Source organism: Choloepus didactylus, chromosome 5, assembly GCF_015220235.1.
Source record: "Choloepus didactylus isolate mChoDid1 chromosome 5, mChoDid1.pri, whole genome shotgun sequence".
Classification (NCBI taxonomy): domain Eukaryota; kingdom Metazoa; phylum Chordata; class Mammalia; order Pilosa; family Megalonychidae; genus Choloepus; species Choloepus didactylus.
This window is the reverse complement of record NC_051311.1, coordinates 142,254,346-142,276,417: the sequence shown is the minus strand read 5'-3', so window position 1 is coordinate 142,276,417 and position 22,072 is coordinate 142,254,346. Positions and strand designations below refer to the sequence as shown.

General features: G+C 36.8%; 1 long non-coding RNA gene across 2 annotated transcripts in view; it reads left to right on the top strand.

Annotated features, from left to right (window-relative positions):
- The first annotated feature begins 7,951 nt into the window (after positions 1-7,951).
- Positions 7,952-22,072, top strand: part of LOC119534556 — a 112,353-nt gene continuing 98,232 nt past the window's right edge. The window contains exons 1-3 of one of the 2 annotated variants that reach the window (XR_005217052.1): positions 7,952-8,077; positions 9,032-9,141; positions 19,778-19,862. This is a non-coding gene — a long non-coding RNA (uncharacterized LOC119534556). The remainder of the gene's footprint in view (positions 8,078-9,031; positions 9,142-19,777; positions 19,863-22,072) is intronic. The other variant, XR_005217053.1, reaches the window with a different exon arrangement.

Here is a 22,072-nt window from a genome sequence, read left to right as displayed (position 1 = left end):
TACAAATTTTTGATGTTTTTATTATTTAATGCAATATCAAAATTGTTAAATATGTGAGCAATGTATTTGTTACTAGCAAATATGAAATACAAAGTAAGTGTAGAAATAAGCCCATAGATTTGTAGATTTGAATGTTAAGCATTCTTCAAAAAATATTGTTATACATTCTTTGTCCTTAACTGTGAATTAATCCCCAGTGCCTTATTCTAGTTGTGTTGACTTTTTCAAAGTATGCTTTATTTTATTTTTTTCCTGATCACAATGTACCTTATCTTTCTTCATATTCTTTAGTTTATGTAATTCTGTGATTTTGATTATTATCTGTCACTCAATGACTCTGTAACCTCCTCTTACTCTGACTTTTACTCTTTAATTATGTTTAGATTATATCATGTGTTAGTGTAAGTATATTTGTAATACTTAATGTTATACATATATACTTATATATGTTTGGCAAGCACATAGTGCCTTTGCATGAATATTTACAGATATTTGGGTATAAATGTTTCAAAAGCATGCTATGGATCTATATACAGATACATATATGCATATAAAGAGCACAATCAGTTTACACACATACATGTAAGAATGTAAAGGCATATCTCATTTTATTGCACTTCACTTAATTGTGCTTTGAAGATTTGTGACAACCCTGCTTCAAGCAAGTCTATCAGTGCCATCATTCAACAGTATGTGTTCAACTTCCTGTCTGTTCCGGTTTGCTAATGCTGCCGTTATGTGAAATACCAGGAATGGATTGACTCTTATAAAGGGGATTTATTAGGTTTCAAGTTTGCAGTTCTAAAGCCATCAAAATGTCCATATTAAGGCATCAACAAGAGGATACCTTCACTGAAGAATGGCCGGTGGCGTCTGAAACACGTCTGTAGGCTGGGAAGGCTGGTGTCTGCTGGTCCTTTCCTCCCAGGTTGTGTTTCAAAATGGTTTTCTCTAAAATGTCTCTGGACTTCTGTCTTCACTCCTCTCTCTCAGCTCCTGTGTGTTGTTGCTTCTTTCTCCAGAGTGTTTCTTCAAGCATCTGGGGGTCCTCTCTTAGCTTCTCTGGGGCAAACTCTGAGCTTCTTCTCTTAGCCTAGCATCTCCAAACATCTTTCTTTCTGCATCTCCAAGTGTCTCCAAGCATCAGCATCAGTATGGGCTCTTGAGCTCTCTTAAATACTCCAATGAACTAATCAAGATCCACCCTGAATGGTGGGGTCCACACCTCCATGGAAATAATTTAATCAGAGTTCTCATCTACAGTTGAGTGGGTCACATTTCCATGGAAACATTCAAAAGATTCTACTCCACAAGATTGGATTAAAATATCATGGCTCTTCTGGGGTCCATAACAGTTCCAAACTGGCACACTGTCTCTGTGTCACATTTTAATATTCTCACAATATTTCAAATTTTTCATTATTATTATATCTGTTATTGTGATCTGTAATCAGTGATCTTTGATGTTACTTTTGTAATTGTATTGGGGCACCACAAAACACTCCCATATAAGACAGAAAACTTAATCAATTAATGTGTGTTCTGACTGCTCCACAGATCAATCAGCCATTCCCATATTTCTCTCTCTCCTCCAGGCTTCCTATTCTCTGAGAAACACAATGCTGAAATTAGGCCACTTAATAACCCTACAGTGGCCTCTAAGTGCTCAAGTGGAAGGAAGAGTTGCATAGGTCTCACTTCAAATTAAAAGCTAGAAATGATTAAGCTTAGTAGGAAGACATGTCGAAAGTGCAGTCAGATCAAAAGCTGGCCTCTTGTGCCAAACAGTTAGCCAAGCTGTGTATGCAAAGGAAAAGTTCTTGAAGGAAATTAAAAGTCCTACTCCAGACTTGATTCTTCATGATGGTTGTACAACTATAAAGCTTTTATCATGTGACTGTGTGATTGTGAAAACCTGGTGACTGATACCACTTTATCCAGCGTATGGCCAGATGAATAATAAAATAAAGACAAAAATGTATAAATAATAGGGGGTAAGAGGTATGGGATGTTTAGGGTATTCCTCCTTATTTTTATTTTCTTCTTTATTTTGGAGTAATGAAAATGTTCTAAAATTGATTTTGGCAATGAATGCACAGCTCTATGATGATTCTCTGAGCCCAGTGATCGTATACTTTGAATGGATTAGATGGCATGTGAATATATTTCAATAAAATTGCATTTAAGAAAAAGTCCTACTCCAATGAAATTGCAATTAATAAGAAAGCAAAACAGCCTTATCACTGATATGGAGAATGTTTCAGTGATCTGGAGAGAAGGCCAATCCAGCCACAACATTCCCTGAAGCCAAAACCTAACCCAGAGAAAGACCCTAATGCTCTTCAGTTTTACCAAGAGCACAAGGACTCTTCTTCCTACAAACCAGTGTTGCAGGAGACTAGAAAAGTGTGATTTCACTGCAAATAGAAGCAAAGTAAGGCCTCTCCTCTTGCATCATTTAGGTGTGACACTATGATACAAGATGGACAAATAAGTGCCTAGGATAGACTAGTAATTCATCAAGCAGATATGTACAAATTCAATATAAGGTAATGATAACCTTTAAAATCAGTGTGAAAATAATGAACTACTTAAAAAAAAAAGGTATCTAAACAATTGGATACCTGATGAGACAGCAGAATACCTAAATCTACCTATCACTTAAGCAAAATTGTAAATGTAAAAATGAAACTATCAAAGCAGTTAAAATTAGAAGTACTGTTTCATTTACTGGGAATGAGGCAGGCCTTTTCATATTTAATGAATTACATGCATAGTAGATAAAACTGTCTTGAAAATTTAAGCACATATAATGCTAAAGGCCCACTTCCAAGCTCCTTCTTTGACATTTTTTAAGAAAAACTAAAAAGCTTGAAACCATTTTAAAAAGTTCATAATATTTAATGTTTTTAAAGTCCTGCCTGTAATAAAATTGAGCAAAACATTTAAAAGCAAGTTGCAGTAGAAGGCTATACTATCCCACGGATGTAAAAAACTGAAAATTAATGAGAAAACAAATCACAAAATAAATAAGAACTATAAAAATATAACCAGACAATTTATATGAGTGAAGCCAAATGCTAATAAACATGTTAAGATATTCAAAAATGTTCTATAAATTTTAATTTATACGTATACCATATTTTCACCTATCAGATTTCCAAAAACAAATTATGCTAATGTTCATCGTTGCAAGGTTGTCATAGAAATAGATAATCTCACGTACAGTGGGTAAAATGAAAAGAATGTGAGTTTGTAATTCTCTTTAGATGTAAGTTTCTCATATTTTTATTTTTGTAGGATCATTTAATTATAACAAAGGATGTAATATGCAGCAAATATATGAACCATGAAACGGACCAAATAGCATAGCTTAGAAATATACTGACAAATATAAATCAATAAGAAAGAATCAAAAGAGAAAAAGGAGAAATACTACATTAAAGGGTATTTTTACAACTTAGTAGTACAAAAATGTAAAATGTGGTACAAAATGGCTACAGCTAATAAGATTGTATTTTTAAAATCTTGATTCAATAAATCACTTGTGAGCCAGAGGACTTGTTTTTTTCCCCACAATTAATTTACAAGTCTTTTTTATTCTGAGGCTATTTACTAAATTTAGAGTTTGTCTTCAGTTATCCAGACAATGGAAAAGGGAAAAGAAACAAGAACAAAATAAAAAGATGGAGTTTCTCCCAAAGACCTGCCTTGACCAAATCATCCATTTCTCTTTCTCCCAGCTTCCACTGCCCCTTCTCTGTCTGATATGATTTCAAAGGATGGAGGACTTCCCTTCAGATGTGAACCTAATGCCTCATATGCAAATGAGATGACAGGTGGGGACAACCACACCTGCAGTTTCAGAACTGGGCCCGCCCACACCAAACACAAGCATGTGATTAGAGCGTTGGAGCTGATATGCATATATCAGCCCCACCTCCCTGACCTCTAGGAGCTGCAGACTGGTACAACCACGTGGACATAGATGCTGTCCTTCAGGCCTGTGTAGCGAGACCCCATATACATGGAACACTCAAAGACCCCATGAATTTCCACGGTTGATAAGTCACATCTCTGTGACAGGAGGGTGATGCATTTCTCCACGTGCACCTCGTGGAGAGGACAAGGAAGTTTGTGTTTGAGACCCTCCCAGACCTCATCCTATACATCTCTTCTTTGGGGTTCTTATTTGTATCCTTTTATTATAATAAATCTATAATTATATGTATAGCATTTTCAGTGAATTCTGTGAGTAGTTCTATTGGATTATTGAACCTGGGTGTGTGGGAACCCCCAAATTTGTATCCAGTTGTTCAAAAGTGCAGGTGGCCCTTGGAGCTGGTCCCTGAAAGGAATTTTGTAGAACATTGCCCTTGACCTGTGTGGTTTGGCCTAACTGGAAAGAGTCAGAATTGAATTAGATTGAGTTACCGCCGTATTTGTAGTTGGTGTCAGAAGTTGGGCAGCTTTTGATAGTCTTCTCAATTATGTTAAATATATATCTAAACTTTTCTAACTCTTACATATTTCTGTGTATTCCATTTATTTTAATACAGGCAGAAATGTTAGTAAATTTTACCACATGTCTGGAGAGAAGCAGAGTTGATCCATAAACTCAACTCGATTCACATGAAGCAGAGTTGATCCATAAACTCAACTCAATTCCTCTTTGTGGTTCCTTACTTACCTGATTGGCCTTTCTCTCTTGAATCATCAGGTCAAAAACTGCGTGTTAGAAACTGCTTTTCAAAATATAATGTATGTTAATGCCTACTTGAGTGAGTTTTATCACAAATTACCAAACCTGGAAATTAACTTATATGTGTGTATGTGTTTTAGTCTGAATTCGATTTTCAAGCTTTGCTATTTAAATCTTAGAATCCTGATGTTTTATTTCCCATTAATAAGCTCTTTATGCAATTTCTTTTAGTACTTTGCCATTTAAAGCAATTATTCCCCATTTTGGGCCTTGCCGATCTAAAATAGTACTTCCCAGCCCCTTTCTATCATGGATGGTTTACTATTTCTTGACACTAAATTCTTACTTAAATTAACTTCTTTATTCATTTGCTTAAGTGTTTGCTGTAAGTTTATGACAACCAGAATGTAGCCTCGAAAAGAAAGGGGACCTTGTCTACCCTGTTCCAGGGCCGACTTCTCCATTTGCCACAGTGGGTGCCATAGCTAGGCATTCCCCCAAGCTAATCAGGGTTCCTCCAAATTAATTTATTTTAAAGTGGGATGGAGAAATGAATTTTTAGGTCACAAGAAAAAATTTAAGATATAATCATATGTTCTTATTATACCGACAGACTTGTAAAACATAATTTTAATATACATGTTTTAATGGAAGAAGGCACCCCTGGAGTCGTAATGTGGCTTTGCTTCTGGAGCAGTGTTGTGTATATATCGAGACCAGAGATTTGTGGTGGATCGTGAAGTTCAGAATTAATTCAATATCTGAATGTCTTCTTTTTTAGATCACTAACCTCCTAATGTTACAAGCCCTTCCTTATAGGTCATTCTCCTTCTTTGTGAATGACCTTTATAATTTTACATCTTTTCACACCTCACTCTTTAGTTTATTGTTAGAGGAGTGATGGGAGGAACCTTTCACCAGATTCTGCATCTAGGAATAAATATCCTAAGTTACTGTAAAGATTGTCACAGAACTCCCTAAAACTCCTTTTAATTGTGCACTCAGGGCTTCCCCTGGATTTGATTTTTACCCTGACGCATGTGCATGTCCACAAGTGTGTAATGATTCATTTCCATCTGTTTTCTATTATCTGCGAATGCCTCAAAATATCTGCTTCATTGATGGAGCCCCATTCATTTTCCAGTACTGCTGTCAATTTACTATTTTTCCTTGAATATTTTTTCTATTATCTTAAGAAACTTAGAGTTGATATTTGACTTTAATATTTGGTTTGCATATCTTTTAAAAAATTAAAAATATAACTTTTTTTTTTTTTACATTCTCATCAGTTACAGTAGTTAAGTCTGGCTGGAGATCTACAATTTGCATTGCTAACAAATTCCTAGTGATGCTGATAGTGCCTGCTCAGGGAAATCACTTAAAGAACCACTGCTATAGCCTTAATTCTGTATATATCTGGTTCCAGGAGGAAGACTTTGTTGGGTGTTTAACCAATTTAAATTATATCTTGAAGCAAAAGAGGAATATTTGCTGACATCTCAATTATAATGAGTTTCAGTTTCCACATATGGAAAAAAAATTGAGCATTTCTCAGAATTTAATGTTTATACAAATCACATGAAGATATTATTGAACAATGCAGACTATGATTCAGGAGGCCTGAGGTGTGGTCCCAAATTCTGCATTTCTAACAAGCTCATTAGTTGCCTAAGGACCAGCATCACTGGTCATAATCTTAGAGATACAGAACCTCAGGCCCCACCCCAGGCCTATTAAATCAACCTCTGCATTTTAATAAGATCACCAGGGGCTTTGTATGCACTTTAAAGTTTGGAATGCACTGGTCTAGAGCCTAAGTTCTCATCCCTAGATGCATATTAGAATGATCTGGAAAATTCCAAGTCTTGATATTCTGATTTCAATGGTCTGTAGGAGGTTCTATTAATATGCTTATAATTTACTTTGAAACCTATCCTGGTGAATCTAATAGTCAGCCATGGTTCAGAACCACCAGGCCAGCTGGTGACTGACATCTGATCTTGACCTCTACATGACCTCTGTCATGCATTGCTAGCCTGCATTGAATTGGTTGATGTGCCTGACTGTGCAACTGCTTCCTTCCATCCTGCTCCAAGTTCACCTGCACAAGGTTTCAGTCTGCTAGAGCATTAACTTCATTGATTAAGGGTCTCATCTTTGATCAAGAAAAGCAGAACATTCTATTTTATAAAATGTTTATATCTCAAAAATATAAGGTCATTCACACATTGAGTCCCTTTTACCAGATTATAAGCCAGCACTGAGCATAGTAGGTGACATATGGACTGACAATATATGCTCATTGGGAGAGTATTTTCTGCATTTTGGAAAGATTCAGCTTTTACCCTACGTTCATGAACTTTGCTTCCATAAAGAAATTTCCATTTAGATCTGTTACACTTTTGGCAAGCATTTTGGAGAAAAATTTCATGCCACTGCATTCTTTCTTGATTGAGCTCCTATTATTTAGCCAATAGTTTGCTAAATACAGGTGAATCAAAATGTTTGATTGCTAATGCCCCTTTCAGATATAATTCTATAATCAAAACTTAAAGCTCATAGAATGAAAATCAAGGTGACATTTCATGCTGAACTATTTCTTCCTGGAAATGAAAGTTTTAAGGGCAAAATATGTCTCCTGAGTGCTGCTGTATACAATATCTTACCTGCCATGGTTGCTCAGCACTTGTTAAATGAAAAATTTACCCCGAAGTCCTGTAAGTTAATATTTTGATCAATTCATTGGAAATGAATACAGATGACACAGTGGCCAGCCCTGACAGGGCCTGCCTGGAAAACAAGGATTAGTTGAGCGATCTGTAGCTAATTATGTTCTTGGAACTTTCCTAGATCCATAACTCAAAGTCTCACAATGTCCATAATTTTCATCAGATATAAAACAGTAATTACAAAGATATAATGAAGGAGTGAACTCCAGACAAGGCTCTTGAGTAGACTGGATGTCACAGTAGGAAACATATTTCTGTAGCTTTTAAGAAAGATGAGCACCACGGGTTTTGACACTGTAGTACATGTTCTTTGACAGCCAGCCCCTCTTTAATTAGGATCATTTCAGATGGTCTCATGTTCTAAAGTGTATTAAGAATAATGCAAGTCATGAATGATTAACTGCAAGAAAGCACACGTGTTTCCTGTTGACTCGGGAACCCACAGGCTTCCTCGTGAATGGCTTATTTGATAACAAAAAAGTCCCACTGTGGAGACAATATGGACTTTGCCTTATTGATCAATTGGGTCATATTTACAGAAAACATAGTGCAATTCAATTGGATAAATGATCTCAATAATCTAAAGGTTTAGATATCAGTAGCAAATGGGTAAAATGGCAATGACAAACAACAGGACAAAGATAAGGTAAGGTTTTATGAGTTTATGGTTATGTCTGAATACAACTAAATAGGTGATTGAATATGGAGGCATTGGCTATATTGATTTACTTTATGACCAATCATCCTAAAAGCCAAAATACTGATATCCATGTCTGCTGAAAATAATGTGTTTAGCAACCTCAGAACAGATGTTATTTGCTAGGAAATTGATTGATCAAGCTTTGTTTACCAATGAGATTTATTTGGAAATGAGATTCCTTTGAACATACAAATTAATGTAATTGTTTTTCCTTTCAAACTCCCTATTGTACCCACCACCACATAGGTTTGATCTCAGATTGATTACTTGTGTCATGTCTGCAGGTTAATGTTTTTTTACTGACTCAAAAGAGAGAGCAATAAATTTATATTGTGTTAATTTTTAATAAGAAAGAGACATTTTAATAAAATTTGGAAGATACCAAGTAAGGAGTCTGATTTATAATTCAAAATAAAAATGATGGAATTGCAGCTATAACCTGAAATTATAATTTCCACAAAATTTACTTGGCTGTGAGTTATTAGTGGAAAGTACATGGATTTTTTGATGTGATAATGAGCTTACACCACACTCTTATTAATGTGACTTGAATTAATTAAAATGATCCTTAAAACATAAACTTTTTAAGAAAATCTAAAAAGAAATATAACAATATATTCTAAGCATCAATGTATTGATTTATTACATTTTAAATTCCAATTAAAAATGTTCCGTACTTTAGTCCTGAAAATATTTGATCACAAATTATATCTTTGAGCACTGTGACTTTGATCTTTGGGGAATTCTGCAAAAACGAAGTGGTACAGGATGACTACAGTCTGAGAAAATATAGTTCCAATTTTCAAGATACTAAAGAACTTCAGTGCTGCAAAATGTAGACCAATGAATACATTTTTTGTAACTTGTATGAATAAAGGGGAAAATCTGAAATATTTTCAGGAAATACTCGTTTTCACTCAGAAGCCGTGTCCATCTAAACTGCACATGGATGGCGGCACCATCAGTCAAGACAGTGAACATCATCCATCTGGAGTTCAGAAGGGCATCTGGTAAGTTACTCTTGCAACTTCCTCTCATCTCAAAGGCTAGATAACTTTTTAGATATTTTTCCTTTAATAAAGTTGCATATATATTGGATCCCAAGGAATAATTTCAAAAAATACCAAGTAGTGCAATTATCAAACATTCACAAATGGCTAAGGTGGTGCAAACAGTAATCAAGAAACCTGGTATTCTCTATGCCAGAAATTGATTGGCTCCCAGAGTTACTTCAGCCTCACTGCTTTTGGTGAGGGTGAACACTTGTAACTAATGACAGAAAAATGCAACAGTACAGGAAGATAAAGATATTTGCATGCATGACCAAATAGTCCTAGATGAAGGCTAAGCTAAAGTCAGTTACTAGGAAATAAGCCAGAGTGATGGTGTAGAGATGGGAAATCAGAAGGCAGTCAGAAAAAGAAGCTGCAGGATCAACCACGGGTATTTTGCTAAATTTTTTAGTTACAGCTACATGTGTAGCTTCAGTTTTCAGGCCCATAGTGACATTGTTTATTTGAACCACCACACTTGTGCAGTCCGGTCTACTTACTTTCTCAAGGGCCAGCAACAAAAATGATTTTACCTCTTAAAATCATTCCAGTTTTAATAAATAGCATGTCTGTATGTTAATATATCTTCAGTAAAGTTTAATCATAGTATTATAATACATTTTGTAATAGCAGAAATAGTAATTTGTAGTACAAGAAAAATGACTCCTATGCCTGCAAGGAAAAGAAAGATAAGTTTAAGGGTGAGAAGACCCAGGTATAAGAAAATGTTTCATTTTATGGCTTTACTGTATCAAACATGACAATGCAAAAAGAATGAAAATTGCACCTGATACTTCCTCAGTGTCATCGAGATGAATGGTAGTGGGATTCTTGCAAACTGAATCCCCCTTACCAAGGTAGTCATTCCTCAGCTCCTGTCAATTGTAGACATGTGGAAATGGGGATAAATGTGATGCTTGCTAATCTGAATTGCAGGAGAAGCAGTCCACTTAGGTTTATATGTAATATCTACCAATATTTAAATGATGACAACATCTAATTGAAGACACTCTCCAATGGTTTATGACATCCTTGTCCCATTTTTAAATAGGTGGTTTTTCATTATAATGCAGTGAAATTTGTCCACATTTATTTTATATTTTGTGCTTCTTTCTGTCCTCTTCCTAAGAGTCAAAAAATACTTCCTACATTTTGCATTTTAATTCATCTGAAATTTTAGTGATTATAAGTTCTGTTTTAGGATACTAATTTTATCCCTTGTCCACCCCCACCCCCCGCCATGTGAAAAGTCAGTTGTGTTGGCCTAATTTATTTAGGGATGTTTCCCCTTCACTGGTTTTAATGCTACCTTATATTTTTGCATACATTTATTCATGTGGTTATTTCTAGAAAAGCTATTGTATTCAGTTGTCTTGTCCTATTTCACTGTATCATTACTCACTATCATTAAAAATGTTTACAAATACACTCACCTTCCTTTTTGAATTGTCACTATCACGGATCATTTTGGCCCATCTCTGATGTGAGTCTACCTTCATAGTCCTCAATGCTGCCATTGATAACCTTGGCCCTGTGGTCTTCGGTAAATATCATCATTTTGGGAAAATAATTATTTAAAAAGTTAATGGGAGAGAGAAGCTAAGATGGTGGTGTAGAGAGGTGTGGAATTTAGTTATTCCCCTGGAACAACTAATAAACAACCAGGAACAACTAGTAAACAATCTGGAACAACTGCTGGAGGACAACCGTGGCTGTCCACATGTCATGCATCACCCTGGTTTGGGAGGAATGCCTGATAGTGCAGCACAGAATCTGTAAGTAAAAGCTGCAGAACTGCACCAGGAGCCCCCTCTTCCCACAGCAGGCTAAGCTGCAAGACCTCCCTGTGGGAGCAAACAGCATTCTTAGAGTAGGTGAATATAGCTCAGCCCAGCTCCAACTGGGGTTTTAATTAACAAATGTGGAGTGCTGAATACAAGCTACAAACATAGACAAGAAGCAAGGTGCCTTGAGTTCACTCCCAGTGAAGAGGAGGTGGGGCTGACAGAGATGAAAAAAATTAATTAAAAAAAGAAAAACAATACAGAAACATTTAGAGACTGACCTTAGAGAGCTGGAAAACACCTGTTCCCTGGGAAGGGGGTGGAGCCTACAAGACCAGGTACTCTATCTGACTGGCAGGTGAAACCAGAAGGCCATCAACTGGCTCTGAAGGGGAGCTTTCTTTCCCTTTTTCTTTCTCTGAACCTGAGTGGCTCAGTGGAGCCTCAGCAATTTTTAGTTCCCAGTGCTCTGACCCAGACAGGGGTGGAGATGACAGAGTCAGAGAGACAAAGAACAATTCAAATGCAAAATATAACTCCCTATGGGGTATATATTCCCTAAGAGGAAGGAGGTGGGTCCCAACTCAAGGGCCTGCCCTCCCCTCAGAACTCAGACCCCAGGCTCTGGTAGAAAACAGTCAAAACAGAAACAACCTAAGTTAAGAATTAAAGGGGCCACACCTCTTTACACCAGTCAGGAGCAACAGGCTGACAGGCACCACCTGCTGGACAGGTTAGGGAAAGCAGTGTGACTAGAGACCTCACAGAAAAGTCTGTCAAACTCTAAGACACACCCTCAGGGAGACTTGAAACTGAATATAACCCCATTCTGAGATCTGAATCCATTCCAGTCTGGGAAAATCTGATTGGAGTAACTGGGGAAGCCAGATGCCTAGGCAGCAGAGGAATACAAACTACACTGGGAAGAGTGGAGACATGGCCCAGTCAAAGGAAAAAATATACAACTCAGTGAAGATACAGCTGAGATTTTGTTTCACTTGATGAAACAGTCAACTAAAGATTTTCAAAGAAATCTGATAAATCAAATCAAAAATCAAATCAGCAAGTTCAGGTTAAAGAGAGGAAGGATATAAAGAAAACACTGGGTGCATATAATGTAGAAATTGAATGTTTTTTTTTCAAACCACTGGCAGAATCTATGGAAATGAAAGTCACAACACAAAAGATGAAAAAGACAATGGAGACATACAACAGTAGAGTTTAAGAGGCAGAAGAAAACACTCAGGAACTGGACAACAAGACACCTGGAATCCTACACACAAAAGAACAAATAAGAAAAAGAATGGAAAAATATGAGCAATGTCTCAGGGAATTGAATGACAACATGAAGTGCATGAATGTACAAGTTATGGGTGTCCCAGAAGAAGAGAAAAGGGGCAGAAGCAATAATAAAGGAAATAATCATTGAAAATTTCCCATCTCTTATAAAATTACAGATCCAAGAGGTGCAGAACACACCAAACAGGATAGATCTGAATAGACCTACACCAAGACACTTAATAATCAGATTATCAAATGTCAAAGACAAAGAGAGAATCCTGAAAGCAGTGAGAGAAGAGTAATCCATCACATATAAAGGAAGCTTTGTGCAGATTTCTCATTAGAAACCATGGAGGCAAGAAGGAAGTGGTGTGATATATTTAAGATATTGAAAGAGAAAAACCACCAACCAAGAATCCTATATCAGGCAAAACTGTCCTTTGAATATGAGGGAGGATTCAAAATATTCTCTGACTAACAGATAATGAGAGAGTTTGTGAACAAGATACCTGCTCTACAGGAAAACCAAAGGGAGCACTACAGACTGATAGGAAAAGACAGGAGTGAAAGGTTTGGAACACAAGTTTGGGTGACAGTAGCACAACAATGTAAGTACACTGAACAAAGATGACTGTGAGTATGGTTGAAAGAGGAAGGTTAGGAGCATGTGGGACTCCAGAAGGAAAGAGGAAAGATAAAGACTTGGACTGTATAACTGAGTGAAACCTAGAGTGCTCAACAATTGTGATGAAATGCACAAACATGTTTTTACATGGGGAAGAACAAATGAATATCAACCTTGCAAGGTGTTAAAAATGGGGTGGTATTGGGGAAAAATGTAATCAATGCAAACTAGAGACTATGGTTAACAGAAACATTGTATTATGCTTCCTTTAATGTAACAAAGGCAATATACCAAAGCTAAATGCCTATAAGAAGGGTAAAAAATGGAGAGGTATGGGACTGTTCTAGTTTGCTAATGCTGCCAGATTGCAAAACACCAGAAATGGATTGGCTTTTATAAAAGGGGGTTTATTTGGCTACAAAGTTACAATCTTAAGGCCATAAAGTGTCCAAGGTAATGCATTGACAATTGGGTACCTTCGCTGGAGGGTAGCCAATGGCATCCAGAAAACCTCTCTTAGCTGGGAAAGCATGTGCCTGGCATCTGCTTGCCCCCAGGTTGAGTTTCAAAATGGTTTTCTCCCAGAACATTCCTCTCTAGGCCACAGATCCTCTTCAAAATGTCACTCTCAGTTGCTCTTGGGACGTTTGTCCTCTCTTAGCTTCTCTGGAGCAAGAGTCTGCTTTGAGTGACTGTCTTCAAACTGTCTTTCATCTGCAGCTACTCTCTCAGCTTTCTGTGCATTCTTCACAGTCCCTCTTGGCTGTATCAAGCTCACTCCTTCTGTCTGAGCTCACATAGTGCTCCAGGAAACTAATGAAGGCCCATGCTGAATGGGTGGGGCCACATCTCCATGGAAACTATCCAATCAGAGTCATCACCCACAGTTTGGTGGGTCACATCTCCATGGAAACACTCAAAGAATTATAATCAAATTAATGCTGATACCTCTGCCCACACAAGATTAAACCAAAGATAATGGCATTTGGGGGGACATAATACATTCAAACTGGCACAGGGACTCTTGGCATTGGTGATGTTGTCTGACTCTTTTATTGTAATTTAGTTTAATTCTATCTTTCCTTTTGGTGCTTTTAGCTGTCATTTTTTTTTCTTTCTCTTTCTTTTTCTTTTGTCTCTCTACCTTCTTTGACTCTTCCTCCTCCTTTGTGGAAAAAATGGAGATGTCCTTATATATGTAGTGGTGATGGTGGTGAATGCATAAATATGTGATTATACAGGGAACCATCAATTGTTTACTAAGGACAGAATGTATGGTGTGTGAACAAAGCCATCTTAAAAAAACAAAAAACAAAAAACAGGATCATGAAGAAAACTTGAGGACACTATATAGAGTGAAATAAGTCAGACACAAGACAAATATTGCATGGTCTCACTGATATGAACTAATTATAATATGTAAACCCATAGACATGTAATATAAATTACCAGGATACAGAATAATGCTAAAGAATGGGGAGTGGTTGCTTATTATGCGCAGAATGCTTAACTGGATTGAACTTAAGTATTTGGAAATGGACAGAGGTGATGGTAACTTGGTATTGTGAGAACAATTAACAGTGTGGAATAGTGTGTGAATGAGGTGGAAAGAGGAAGCTTAGAGTCATGTATGTCACCAGAAGGAAAGTTGGAGTTTAAAAGATGGGAATATATAAAACAGTAAATCTTGTGATGGACAGTGTCCATGATCAACTGCACAAATATTAGAAATCTCTTTCATGAACTAGAACAAATGTATGACACTATAACTAGAAGTTAATAATAGAGGGGTATATAGGGAAATATACCTATTGCAAACTATGTACTACAGTTAGGAATATTTTAACATTCTTTCATCAACAGTAACAAATGTACTATACCTTGAGTCAATAATGGAGGGGTATGGTTAGGGGTATGGGAGGATTTGAGTTTTCTTTTTTGTATTTCTTTCTTTTCTGGAATAATGGATGCACAGCTGTATGATGGTATTGTGGGCAGTTGATTGTGCACATTGGATGATTGTATGGCATGTGAACAATCTTAATAAAACTGAATTTAAAAAAAAGTTAATGGAATTATGATTAAAATTCCAGTTGACACACAGATGACCTGAAAAAGTATTGCCACTCTTTGCAAAACTGAGGCTTCTCATCAATGCAAGTACTGCAATTTTCATGGTAGTGTATCTAATGCAGTTCATCTTTAAGGCCTTCCAATGCTTTACAGTTCCTTCATGAAGGCCTTCTTTATTTTTGTGAGATATCTTTCTGCCCTAACTACCCACATTTTTGTCTGTGCTGCCTTGTGCAGCATCCATCTTCTTTTGGCTAAGCCACTTGCCTCAACACAGAGCTTTGGCCTAGTTAATGAGCAGCTTTCCATCCCTGGGGCATAAACTCTCCTGGAGTTCAAACCCACATCTGTGGCCACCACCTGTGGGACTGCTGTAGATAAAGATCTATAATGTGTGCAGCTTCTCATACCTGGCTTCTCTCGCAAACGAGAGAAGTGTCATGTCACTTAATTCCCATCACAAACGATGGGACTATCTTGCAATGTTTGTACTTGATTCCTGTCACAAACAATGGAACATCCTGCTTTGTTACAACCCAGCACTCACTACATTTCACTCCCAAGGCCAGGCTTATCTCTTATCAGCATGCCTGCCAATTTTTGTTTCTTAAATTTCAGAATACTCTCCCTTGAGCTGTTCTTGCTCTTGCAACTTGTGATTCAGTCTCAAATTATTTTCGCTGCATCATTGTGATCCAGCTGGTCCGGCTCCCACAAGCGGTTCCCATGTGAGGATATTAGCATCGCAACTTAAAAAATTTAGAGTAAAGAGAGCAAGTGCTAATTTGCTTTTAGGTTTGGTGTCCATAACCACCCACACCACCCACCTGCTTCACCCAAAAGCCACAGCTCGTCCCAAATGATAACCTAACCGCCCTCACTGTGCGTGGAGCCTCTGTCCCTCTGCCTTTATAAGCACATTTGCTTTAAAGTACCCACTCCTTGAATCCCATGGGAAATAGACTATCCTCCACCCCTGGACCACAATAAAGTCTCAAGCTCCCCGTTCCCCTTGACTCTGTGTGTGATCCCCACCCACTGGTTGAGACACGAGCCAGTGGATCCCAGGGATCCCTCACGGTCTCCTCTCTTTCTTGGGACCTGTGAGTAACTATCCTTGTTCACGCCTTAATGGTCTCAGTTTCCCATTTTCCCAAATTTAAAATCCAATTCACCTAATTTGAAACAATTCTCATACACTGTAAGTTGCATCAACTGGTGAAAGATACTAATTAAAACTTATTGTTAAGTTATTTAAAATTTAAAGCTTTATCGTAATTTCCTTAGGAATAGGAATGGCGCTGATGTTTGTGGGATGGGATTGTATTCAGCAACATTGCTCAACTTCTGGGTTCTAATCCTTAGCCTGCAAGGCCCCTTAGATTTTCTATATGCACTAACAAATAATGTAAATTTCATTTCTTTATGTTCAATCTGTTTGTCATATATTTCTATTTTCTTATGGTATTTACTCTATTTGTTTTGGTATGACATTTTTTTTTAAATTTTTTTTATTTTTCATTCTTTTTATTTTTATTTTTTATTTTTACATTGTATTTTAAAGTTGAAGGGGTTATTCGAACTCATCTGGCCCTGCTGTATCATTTTTTTTTTCATTTTTATTGAGATTGTTCAGATACCATACAATTATCCAAAGATCCAAAGTGTACAATCACTTGCCCCTGGGTACCCTCATACAGCTGTGCATCCATCACACTTAATTTTTGTTCAATTTTTAGAAACTTTTCATTACTCCAGACAAGAAATAAAGTGAAAGATGAAAAAAGAAAAAAAGAAAAGGAAACTGTAATCCTCCACTATCCCTAACCAACCCCCCTCAATTGTTGACTCGTAGTATTGATACAGTACGTTTGTTGCTGTTTATGAAAAAATGTTGAAATACTACTAACTGTAGTATACAGTTTGTAATAGGTATATAGTTCTTCCCTATATGCCCCTCTATTATTAACTTCTAATTGTATTGTCATACATTTGTTCTGGTTCATGGAAGTGATTTCTAGCATTTGTACAGTTGATCATGGACATTGCCCACCATAGGATTCAGTTTTATACATTCCCATCTTTTGACCTCCAACTTTCCTTCTGGTGACATATATGGCTCTGAGCTTCCCCTTTCCACCTCATTCACACACCATTCGGCGCTGTTAGTTATACTCACATCTTGCTACCAACACCCCTGTTCATTTCCAAACATTTGAGTTCATCCTAATTCAACATTCTCCTCATATTAAGCAACCACTCCCCATTCTTAAGCCTCGTCCTATATCTTGGTACCTTATATTTCATGTCTATGAGTTTACATATTATAATTAGTTCCTGTCAGTGAGACCCTGTAATAATTGTCCTAATGTGTCTGGCTTATTTCACTCAGTATGTTGCCCTCAAGGTTTTGTCATCAACCCATTTTTCTTTAATATGGTTTTGTTAACTCACCATACATTCCATCCCAAGTAAATAATCGATGGTTTTCTGCATGGTCATACATTTATGTGTTCACCACCTTCACCACTATCTATATAAGAGCATCTACATTTCTTCCACAAGGCAGGAGGGAGAGTCAAAGAAGGTAGAGAGGCAAAAGAAAGAGGAAAAAAAAAAAAAAAGACAGCTAGGAAGCAGCAAAAGGAAAAATAACCTTAAATCAAAGTAGAATAAAGAATCAGACAATACCACCAATGTCAAGTGTCTAACATGCCTCCCCTATCCCCCCCCCTTATCTGCATTCACCTTGGTATATAACCTTTGTTACATTAAAGGAAGCATAATACAATGATTCTATTAGTTACAGTCTCTAGTTTATGCTGATTGCATCCCTCCCCCAATGCCTCCCCATTTTTAACACCTTGCAAGGTTGACATTTGCTTGTTCTCCCTCGTAAAAGAACATATTTGTACATTTTATCACAATTGTTGAATACTCTAGATTTCACCAATTTACACAGTCCCAGTCTTTATCTTTCCTCCTTTCTTGTCATGTCTCACATGCTCCCCACCTTCCTCTCTCAACCGTATTCATAGTTACCTTTGTTCAGTGTACTTACATTGTTGTGCTACCATCTCCCAAAATTGTGTTCCAAACCACACACTCCTGTCTTCTATCACCCTGTAGTGCTCCCTTTAGTATTTCCTGTAGGACAGGTGCTTTGTTCACAAAGTCTCTCATTGTCTGTTTGTCAGAAAGTATTTTGAGATCTCCCTCATATTTGAAGGACAGCTTTGCTGGATACAGGATTCTTGGTTGGCCGTTTTTCTCTTTCAGTATCTTAAATATATCACACCACTTCCTTTTTGCCTCCATGGTTTCTGCTGAGAGATCCGCACATAGTCTTATGACGCTTCCTTTGTATGTAACGGATCGCTTTTCTCTTGCTGCTTTCAGGATTCTCTCTTTGTCTTTGACATTTGATAATCTGATTATTAAGTGTCTTGGAGTAGGCCTATTCATATCTCTTCTGTTTGGAGTACGCTGCGCTTCTTGGATCTGTAATTTTATGTCTTTCATAAGAGATGGGAAATTTTCGTTAATTATTTCCTGTATTACTGCTTCTGCCCCCTTTCCCTTCTCTTCTCCTTCTGGAACACCAATGATATGTACACTATTGTACTTTGTTTCATCCCTGAGTTCCTGGAGACGTTGCTCATAGTTTTTCATTCTTTTCTCCATCTGCTCCTTTGTGTGTAGGCTTTCAGGTGTTTTGTTCTCCAGTTCCTGGGTGTTTTCTTCTGCCTCTTGAGATTTGCTGTTGTATGTTTCCATTGTGTCTTTCATCTCTTGTGTTGTGCCTTTCATTTCCATAGATTCTTCAAGTTGTTTTTTTGAACATTTGATTTCTGCCGTATACATGTCCAGTGCTTCCTTTACAACCTCTATCTCTTTTGCAATATCTTCTCTAAACTTTTTGAACCGATTTAGCATTAGTTGTTTAAATTCCTGTATCTCAGTTGAAGTGTACATTTGTTCCTTTGACTGGGCCATAACTTTGTTTTTCTTAGTGTAGGTTTTAATTTTCTGTTGTCTAGGCATGGTTTCCTTGCTTATCCAAATCAGGTTTTCCCAGACCAGAACAGGCTAAGGTCCCAGAGGGAAGAAATATTCAGTATCTGGTTTCCCTGCGGGTGTGTCTTAGAAAATTGCTTCACCCTTTGATGCCTCGGGTCACTGTGCTTTTCTGCCCAGCAGGTGGCACCTGTCAGCCTATAATTCTTGACTGATGTGAGGAGGTATGACTGTGTTCCCCCAGGCTCTGGGGTCTGGTTCTGAATAGAAAGGGCCCCACCCCTTTCCTCCTAGAGAAGACAGAGCCCCCAGGTGGAGGTCATTAGCATCTCAATGGTCTCGCTCTCTGCTTGTGCTGTCTCCGCCCTTCCCCGAGTCACAGCCCTGGAAACTGAAAATGACTGGGACTTTCTCCACTGAGCCAAAAAAGAAACAGATAGTCCCCTTGATATCCAGTCCAAGGCGACCCTCCGGCTCTCCCAGGTCAGTCGTCACCCAAAGCCTCTGTCTGCTTTTTGGGGATGCATACCTGTAGTGAGCAGTTCACACTCGCTACTTAAAACTCCAGTTGGAGCTCAGCTGAGCTGTATTCGCTTGCTGGGAGAGAGCGTCTCTCTGGCACCACGAGGCTTTGCAGCTCGGGCTATGGGCTAGGCGGTCTCACGACTTGGTTCTGCAGGTTTTACTTACAGATTTTATGCTGTGTTCTTGGGCATTCCTCCCAATTCAGGTTGGTGTATGATGAGTGGATGGTCTCGTTTGTCCCCCCGCAGTTTTTCTGGATTATTTACTATTTGTTTCTGTTTTTTTGTAGTTGTTCCAGGGGGACTACTTAGCTTCCACTCCTCTCTATGCCGCCATCTTGCCCGAGTCCCTTGGTATGACATTTAATGATAGAGGTAAAAGTAATAGTTCTGATATCATCTCTAACAAAAAGGAAATTCTCTTACAGTATCATCATTAAATATTATTTTTGTTGTACCCTGGAATTCTTGTATCACATCAATAACACTCCTAGTTCTCTAACAGTATTTATTTGAATGTGTTATATTTATGTGTGTGTGTGTGTGTGTTTGTGTGTGTGTATTGTGTCTGTATCTCTTGATAGAGTTACCGTTTTTTCACCATTAAGCAGTGGTTATGCTGATATACTAATGTTAAATCACCCTTACATTCTTGTAATGAACACAATTTGGTCACTGAGAATTATTTTTTCATTTATTTATTGCTATATTGGTTTTGTGAATATTTTATCTGGACTATTTGCATGCAGGTTTATTGATGATAATGCAATAATTTTTTTCCCTTTCTTATATTATCCTTGAGAGTTTTGTTATCAGAGTTATAATACCATAATTAAATAAGTCAGGGAGATTTCATGCTTTTTCATTCTCTGAAACCTCTTGCACGAGACAGTGAATATCTGAAAAATTTAATCAAATTTGAGAAATATTATAGACCCTCTCATGGCTTTTATTTCTTCATGAATAAATTGTAGTCATCTATACCTTTCTAGAATATTGTCTATTTAACTATATATTTTCAGATTTAATGGAATGAGGGTCATAGTGTTTTACCATAATCTTAAATACTCCATTTGATTTGTAATTGTCATATCTTTTTCATTCTCCCGTTATTCCTCATTTCAGCATTTTAAATGTTGTATCTTTACCTTTTTTGTGCTATTTTAGTTGCTTCCTTAAGTTTTTTAGTTGAATTGTGAACCAATTAATTTTCTTCTTCTATTCTAATGTATACATTTAGAACTATACATGTCCTCATACACAGCTTTATCTGAAACTTCAGAGGCAAATCTAAATTTTTCTTCAGTTGAGAATGACTGACTTAGACTTTCAAAATCTGTATTTTTTTTGCTGCTTCATTTTTCTTACTTCTAATTTTATTGCGTTATTGTCATAAACATGTTCTGTAATGTTTTTGTATTTTGTATTTGGTGGATTTACTCCACTTTTTATGTGGTGATTTTTTTTGGGGGGGTAACATTTTATATGTGTTTTAAAAAAATATGTATACTCCAAATTAAATTGTTAATGCTGTCAGTGAAATAACTTCTAGGCTCATTTTACTGTTTAAGATTCATCCATTTAGAAATGCATCCATCTTTAAAATCTGCCACAATGATGGGAATCTTAATTTCTCCTTGTAATTATGTTGATTTTTGCTTTATTAATTTTAATTAGTAGATACATGATCAGATGTGTATATGCTTCTGATAAATTTTCTTTTTAACATTATTTAATGACTTTTATTCCAAATAATTTTCCTGCCCTTACACTTATATTCTGTTTTCTTTTATTCATTGAGTCTGACATAATTCATTTTTTATCTCTTTATACTCAGTATTTATTTATGTTTAAACTGTGTCAAGTATAAATTTCACTGAGGTGTTTTTTCTCCCGCAATCTGAGACTTTCTTTCAAGGTCTGGATTTAATCTCTTTACACTTATTTTTATTGCTAATATGTTTGCATTTATTCACAACATATTTTTTCTACTTTCCATACTTTATTTTTCAAAATTGAATTACCATTGTCCCACTTTGTTTGAATGATTACATCATTTTTTTTTTCCTTTTCTAAGGTAAATCTTAAATTTTCTCATTACTTGACCAGTTATAAAGTTAATCAACATTTCTATCTTTATCCAGAATTAATGTTACAGTTTCACCTACTGTCTACCATTCATCTTTTTTTTGTCAAGCATGTTCTTTTTTAATATATTTGAAAGATCCAGATAAATCATCAATCTTTAGGAATTTTACCTATAAGTCTTACAATTTTATAGCTCATTGCTTTTTGCATCATCCTCCTGCCATCTGGATTCAAGTTTCTTCCTCCTGAGATATCTTCTTGCATAGTTATTTTAGCAACTATGTATGTGATAATTCCCTCAGCATTTGCATTTCTGAAAACATTTTCTATTTACCTATACCACTGAATGATAATTTACCAAGGTATAAATCTTAGAATAGCATTAATTCCCCTCCGTGCTTAACATTTTTATTCCCATTTCTTTTAAATTCCTGAGACGTGTTCCAGCAATGTAATTCAGGGTCAGCACACTTTCTTCTCATCGTGCTTTCTGCACC